Raw genomic sequence first — 8168 nt, 5'->3', positions numbered from 1 at the left:
CACTAGCCCACTTCAGACTGTATTCATGCAGCCAACCCCAGTCCTCTCCTTGGGATCTGACCTCCAAAGCCCGAGCCTCCGCTCCCAGCCCCCACCCATCCCGGCGGGTGAGCAGACAAGCCTCTCGGGCTGGTGAGTCCTGGGCGGCACCAATCCTCTGTGCGGGAATCTCTCCACTTTGCCCTCCACACCCCTGTTGCTGCTCTCTCTTCCATGGCTCTGAAGCTTCCTCCCTCGGCCACCCACAGTCTCTGCCCGTGAAGGGGCTTCCTAGTGTGTGGAAACTTTTCCTCCTTCACAGCTCGCTCCCACTGGTGCAGGTCCCATCCCTATTCTTTTGCCTCTGTTTTTCTTTTTTCTTTTGCCCTACCCAGGTATGTGGGGAGTTTCTTGCCCTTTGGGAGGTCTGAGGTCTTCTTCCAGTGTTCCGTAGGTGTTCTGTAGGAGTTGTTCCACATGTAGATGTATTTCTGTTGTATTTGTGGGGAGGAAGGTGATCTCCATGTCTTACTCTTCCGCCATCTTGAAGCTCCTTCCCATGTTATTCTTTTTTTTTTTTTTTTTTAAATACACTTACTAAGAAAAGCAAAAATTTACTTCAAATTGCAGTATAAGCTTTTCAATCACAAAAAGAAAGAAAAGAACAGTGATCTGACAGTGGTCACATCCTGTGCAAAAAAACTTGAGATAACAAAAATGGTAACACAAGGTAGCTGAGCTGCTTACACTGCAGGAAAAGGAAATACAGTAGCTGAAATATGGCACTCCTGTGAATCAACTTCTAAACCAAACAGAATGCCTTTGAAATGATTAAATTTATTTGTGTATTAGTAAGAAAGCCCCACCACCATAAATAGTACAATATTTAAAAATTAAAAAAAAATCATATTTATCTAGGATAGACTGTGTATTTGAACTGTTAGACCTCTTTAAGTGCAGAAGGTGGTTCAGGTTTTGCCTGTTTTTTAAATTAAATAACTGTCCATACACTTTACGAAGTTCCACTCAATCGCAAAAGCCAATTTAAATCAAGGAATATGTTATCAAAGTTGCATAATTTCATTTGGGACTGTCAGCAGGTTAAAGTCTCAAATCAAGTCTTCAACACTCATTTTTAGTCAATAAAAAGTTCAAAAGTTCTCAAATCTTCATTATCCTCTTGAACTTGCCCTTCTAAATGATCCTCAGACTGCAATTCCTAGTTTGCAAATAAAAGAATGCAATATGCATCATACTTCAAGAAAAGACGACGATGTCGAGCTAACAGGCTTCTGGATCTTCTCCCTGCTCCTTTCAACCTTCTTGATAATTTCTGACACTATGCACACTGACGAGGTGAGACCCAGAAGAAAGAGCAAATCCAGTATACTTAGGCTCTCGGTCTGAAAAACTTTCTGAAGTGGAGGAAAGTAAATAACTAATAACTGTCCCATGATGGATCCAAGAACTGCGTAGCAAAACATTTTATTACTGCAGAGTCCAATCTCAAACACAGATTTGGTCTGGGATCTGGAACTTAGTGCATTGAACATGTCAAAAAACACAAAGCATGTGAAGGTCATTGTTGTATCCCGAGGTGTTATCACATTGTCTCGCAGCTCCCGCCAGAAGACAAACAAAGTCCCACAAACAATGATTATTGAGGAAACAAGTATTTTAAGTATCAGGTTTTTGGTCAAAATGCTGTCCTTCCAGTTGCGTGGAGGTTTACGAATGACATCTTTATCCACTGGTTCTACTCCAAGGCTCTGAGCTGGAGGTCCGTCCATAATAATATTGATCCACAAAATCTGCATGGCATTGAGAGGATTGGGAAAGTTCATTAATGTAGCCAGTGAGATTAAAGTTAATGCTGCTATACTCGTGCTCAGCTGGAATCTAACAAAATTTTTAATGTTATTATAAATTCCTTTACCCTCCTCAATTGCAGACATGATGGTTTGGAAATCATCATCCACCAGGATCATGTCTGCTGCCTCTTTGCAAACATCTGTGCCAGTCTGACCCATTGCAACTCCAATGTCTGCAGCCTTCAGAGCGACTGCATCATTTACTCCATCTCCTGTCATGGCCACAACCGACCCGTTCTTCTGCAGAGACTTAATAATTTTCATCTTGTGCCTTGGACTAGCTCTGTAAAATACCGCAACCTTTGGCACCATCTGTGAAAGCTGCTGGACATCCATTGCATCTATTTCTTCTCCTGAGACTGACTGGGAGGTTTTGGAATATAATCCCAGACGACTAGCGATTGCAATTGCAGTCTCCTGTGAGTCCCCAGTAATCATTTTTATTGACACTCCTGAGGCAATGAGTGTTGTAACAGCTTCTTTCACACCAGTTCTAGGAGGATCAATGATTCCCACCAGGCCAAGGAACGTCAGTTGCCCCAATTCAGGACCAGAAGCCAAAGCAAGAACTCTGAGCCCTGCAGAGCCCATCTGGGCCTTCTCTTGTTGGTACAGATCTCTCTGCTGCTGGGTGAGTGTCAAGGTCTGCCCTTTGCTGTGATATGTAGTACAATACTTAATCACCTGTTCATAAGCACCCTTCATAAAACAAATCTCTGGTCTGTCCTGCTGTGTTCGGTGCACACTTAACAGCCATCCACTTCTGCTCAGAGCTAAAAGGGTATTCAGCTTTTCTGATATAATCCTGTTGAAGTCCATCAAGACCCATCTTCATTGCAAGAGCAATTAAGGCTCCTTCTGTTGGTTTCCCCATTAGAGTGTTGTTTCTAATTACAGCATCATTGCACACACAGCCCGCCTCGACAATTCTGCTAACAGATGGGTTATAGAATCCATGAACAACATCACCATCAACAATCACTTCCCCAAATGGATTGTAGCCAACTCCAGTAACCTCAGCACGCAGGCCATCCGAAGTAAATACGTGGGTAACAGTCATTTCATTCTTCGTCAGGGTCCCAGTTTTATCTGAACAAATCACATTACAGCAGCCCAGAGTTTCAACAATAGGTAGTTTTTTCACAATGGCCCTTTTCTTCACCATTCTCATAACACCAAGGGCTAGAGTCACTGTGACCACAATGGGAAGACCTTCAGGAATTGCTGCTACAGCCAAACTTACACTAATAGTAAACATTTCCAGGATATCTTTTCCTAGTAACCAGCCAACCAACATGATGATACCTATTATACCAAAGGAGTAAAAGGAAAGTTGTTTTCCTAAGAGGTCCATGCTCTTCTGCAGAGGGGTTTTTGGTGCTTCCTCTGCCTGCATCATTTTAAAAACCTCTCCAAATTCAGAATTTTCTCCTGTTCCAGTGACAATACCCTTTGCTTTGCCACATCTGACCAGTGTTCCCATGAAGGCAATGTTACTTCTTGATGCAAGATCTCCATTAGTGGCAGCCGGCTGAGGAGCTGTCACCTTAGAACAAGGTGTTGTCTCTCCTGTCAAGCTGGACTCATCAATGGAAAGATCCACAGCCTCAAACAAGCGCAAGTCAGCAGGAACTCTGTCCCCAACAGAAAGGCAAACTGTATCACCTGGAACCAAGTCTCGTGCAAGTGTATGTTCCAATTTTCCTTCACGCACACAATGGCATTCTGGTGGCATCAGTTTATTCAGTTCTTCAAGAGATTTTTCTGAACGATATTCCTGAACAAAGGCGACCGTAACGACGATAAGTATTGCCACAGTGATACTGACAGCATCATCAAACTGATGCATTAAAACACTGATGACTGCAGAAGCCAGAAGCAGCATAATAAGGGGATTTTTAAACTGAGAAATATACTTCTTCCATAGTGGCTCATCCTCACTGATATCAAACTCATTCCAGCCATGGAAAGCTCTCCGATGACTTACTTCACATTTGTTTAGACCATTCTGAAGATCAGCTTGGAGAATGCTTGCAACTTCACTGACTGGTAATTCACTTGCTTTTTTTGATGTCAATACAGGAATCATTGTCTCATTTTCAGCATTAGGAATTTTTTGAAAACGTGCAACCTTCATCTTCCATCGAAACTGCACTTGGGTTGATGGCTACAAAGTCTTTAGTGTCAGCCACGGCCACACTGGGAAGAGAGAGGAGAGGAGGACAAGAAGAGAGGCCCCCGGAATCCCAGGCCGTCACCCCCGCTCCCGGCCACGCGACCCGCGGCTGCGCCCACCACCCCTAACAGCAGCATCCGCGCTCTCGCGGGAGCGGCTCGCCAAGCGGCGGCGCCGAACGGGCGCCTCTCCCGGCGTGGGGGCGGCAACCGGGAAGGCGGGCGGGGCGGGATGGGCAGCAGGTGAGGGGACTGGCCTCGGGCGGCCTGGCGGCTTGGTGCGGCAGTGCTAGTCTGCTCCCGCCTCCGCCTCCTGGGCTCCGCCCTCCCCACCGCCCGCCGCCCCGGCGCGCCCCGCACCCCGGGCCCGCCCCGCCTCCATGTTATTCTTATTATCCTTTTAATGTCTGCACAGTCTGTAGTGATATCACCTGTTTCTTTCCTGATATTAATAATTTCTGTTTCTCCATCTTATCAAGGAACCAACCTTTTATGCTTGTTTTATTGTTTTCCTGTTTTCAATTTCATTGATATCTGCTCTTACCTTTATTATTTCCTGCTTTCTGCTGGATTTGGGTTTATTTTGCAATTTTTCTAATGTCTCTTTTCTAAATAACCATTTACTTCTACAAATTCCCTTGCAACATTGTTTTAGGTGTGTCCCACAAATTTTGCTGTTATATTCTCATTTTTGTTTAAGTTCATTCTATTTTAAAAATTTCCTTGAGAGTCCTCTTTGATCCATGGATTAGTTTGAAGTTTTTTGTTTAATTTCCAAGTGTTGGAGATTTTCCAGTTACCTTTCTGTTATTGATTCCATATGATCAGAGAACACAATATGATTCAATTCTTTTAAATTTGTTGAGGTTTATTTTATGATCCAGGATATCATCTATCTAGGTATATGTTCTCTGGGTGCTTGAAAAGAATGTGTATTTTGCTATTGTTGAGTGAAGTGTTCTAACAGTGTCAATTAGATCCTGTTGCTGGATGGTATGGTTGAGCTCTTCTATATCCTTGCTGATTTTCTGTCTAATTGTTCCATCAATTATTGAGAGAGGGATATTGAAGACTCCAAATATGATAGTAGATTTGCCTATTTCTTCTTTCAATTCTATCAATTTTTGCTTCACATATTTTGCAGGTCTGTCATTTGTGCACACACATTAGGACTGCTATATCTTCTTGGAGATTGGCCATTTTATCATTATATAATGTCCTTGGTCATTTTCTTTTCTCTGAAGTCTATTTCCCTGATATATATTAACCGAAAGGAAGCTGAAGTGGCTATATTTAGCCACTTCAGCTTCCTTTCGGTTAATATTTGCATGTTATAACCTATTACATCTTTTTACTTTCAAACTACCTATATTATTATATACGAAGTGAGTTTCGTGTGGACAGCATGAGTCATGCTTTTAAATCCCCTCTGTCATTCTCAGTGTTTTTTTAAAAAATATAAATTTATTTATTTATTTTTGCCTGTGTTGGGTCTCTGTCTCTGTGTGTGGGCTCTCTAGTTGCTGCAAGCGGGGGCCACTCCTTGTTGTGGTGTGTGGGCCTCTTACTGTCATGGCTTCTCCTGTTGCAAAGCATGGGCTCTAGGCACACAGACTCAGCAGTTGTGGCTTGTGGGCTCTAGAGCTGCTTGCAGGTTGTGGCTTGCAGGCTCCATAGCTGTGGCACACGGGCCCAGCTGCTCTGCAGCATGTGGGATCCTCCTGGGCCAGGGCTTGAACCCATGTCCCCTGCATTGGCAGACAGATTATCAACCACTGTGCCACCAGGGAAGCCCCATTCTCTGTGTTTTAATTGGTGTACTTTGATAATTAACATTTAATGTAATTATTGACATGTTAGGGCTTAAATCTGCTATTGTATTTCAAATTTCTCTGTTCTCTTTGTATTTTTTTCCCTTCTTATGTGTTACTTGAGTATTTCCTTCCATTTTGATTTATTTATAGTGTTTTTTTGGGTGTATCCCTTTGGGTAATTTTTAAAGTGGTTGTTCTAGATATATTTCTATCTATGTATATACATTTATATCTATCCATATCCATATCTATGTTTATATCTATATCTATTCCACTGTGGTCAAAGAACCCACCTTGTGTGATTTCAAATCTTTTAAATAACTTAACACAGTCTACTGGTATTGATGCTTTCCCAGTTTGAGTGAAGTATAAAACCTTACCTTCCTTATATCCCATTACCTTCCTTCATTTATGATATAATTGTCTTAAATATTTACTCTACATTCATCGAGAACCATATCATATTGTGTTATAAATTTTTTAAAATAAATTTATTTTATTTATTTATTTTTGGCTGCATTGTGTCTTTGTTGCTGTGTGCAGGCTTTCTCTAGTTGTGGCAAGTGGGAGCTGCTCTTCGTTGTGGTGGATGGGCTTCTCATTGCAGTGGCTTCTCTTGCTGTGGAGCACGGGCTCTAGGGCATGCGGCTTCAGTAGTTGTGGAGTGCAGGCTCAGCAGTTGTGGCTTGCGGACTCTAGAGCACAGGCTCAGTAGTTGTGGTTCACGGGCTTAGTTGCTCTGTGGCATGTTGCATCTTCCCGGGCCCGGGCTCAAACCCGTGTCCCCTGCATTGGTAGGCGGATTCTTAACCACTGTGCCACCAGGGAAGCCCAGTGTTATAAATTTTGCTTTAACTGTCAAACATAATTTAGAAAACTCAAGAGGAGAAGAAAAATTTATTGTATTTATCCATATTTTTGTGCTTTTCATTGTTCCTTCTTCTTTACTCTTGTTTACTGCTGTTCTAAGATTCCTTGCAATGCTTTCTGTCACTTCCACCACATTATTTTGGGGAAAAAAAGAGAGGGAAGAATTAGATGTGACACTAAGATTTCCAGCTAAAATCTGGAGAAGATGCAGGAAGAATGCTGAGAAGCCAGGGAGGGGAACCAACCTTTGGAAAAACAGGATGAGATTTTGACATTTTGGACCTTGATACACAAAGGCCCTTCTCCAGACCATTCTTCATGATGCAATAAAACCCAGGTGCAAGTTTTATTTGAGCCTTTCAATTTCAGATCAAATAAGCAGCAGATTAATGCTACATGAATAACACTAGTCAAATGGCAACACATTGCAATTTTCAAACAATAAGGGGCTAGATTCAATTTTTGGGAGAAAGAAACAGAAGTCACATACTTATTGAAAAATTGAGATCTCTCCTAGACTCAGGCTTCCTTGGTTCTCTTAATCACTCTCTAGGTCTGATGATCAGAAGACCTAAGGCTCAAGTTGTAAGACAAGCCTCCTCATAATCACTTGACTGAGCTGTCTGAGGTTGTAAGGTGCAGGATAGCTTAATTCCAAGTCACCCAATCCATTATGGCCAATCAGGGGTAACTGTGAATGGTTTGATGGCACATTCTTTTCAGAGATTAAAAGCCCCAGGTGGGCCGGAGTCTTTGATTTGTTCAGTGAAGAATCCCAAGTGTCTGCTAGGGTGCCTGGTGCATAGTAGATTCTCAATAAATATTGAATACACAAAAGACTGCAATGCATTGGGGAGACAGTCTCAGGCCAGGATTGGAGTTCCCACCAAGGCCAAGTTATTATAGTATAGGTTCTCAGTTTTAGGGCTGAAACCTGGCTGGCTTAGTTAGGGCCTGCCTATTGGGACCAAGGTTTCTTGGAGGGCATCTCACCCCTCCCAAACTGAGAAGCCCTCATGGGGTCATTGGAACAGCCCCTGGATGGAATTTTTAAAGCAAGGTCTTAGCCAGCTAGAACCCGGCTTTTTCTTTTCTGGCTTATTTTATTTTATTTATTTTTCTTCCAGTTTTGGAGATATAATTGACATATAGCACCGTATATGTTTAAAGTGTACAGCTTAATAATTTGACTTACATACATCATGAAATGATTATCACAATAAGTTTAGTGTATATCCATCATCTTGTACAGACAGAAAAAAGAAATAGAAAAAATTTTTCCTTGTGATGAGGACTCAGGATTTACTCTCTTAATAACTTTCATATATAACATACCACAGTGTTATTTATACTAATCATGTTGTACATTATATTCATAGTGCTTATTTATCTTATAACTGGAAGTCTGTACCTTTTGATTACCTTCATCCAATTCCCTCCACCCCCAGTCTCTATTAAC

General features: G+C 42.1%; 1 pseudogene; it reads right to left on the bottom strand.

Annotated features, from left to right (window-relative positions):
* Positions 1-796: 796 nt before the first annotated feature.
* Positions 797-4305, bottom strand: LOC115847524 (calcium-transporting ATPase type 2C member 1 pseudogene; annotated as a pseudogene).
* Between the last annotated feature and the right edge of the window lie 3863 nt (positions 4306-8168).

Source organism: Globicephala melas, chromosome 15 (genome assembly GCF_963455315.2).
Source record: "Globicephala melas chromosome 15, mGloMel1.2, whole genome shotgun sequence".
Taxonomy (NCBI): domain Eukaryota; kingdom Metazoa; phylum Chordata; class Mammalia; order Artiodactyla; family Delphinidae; genus Globicephala; species Globicephala melas.
Note: the sequence above shows the minus strand (reverse complement) of the source record. Positions and strands in the feature narration are given on the sequence as shown.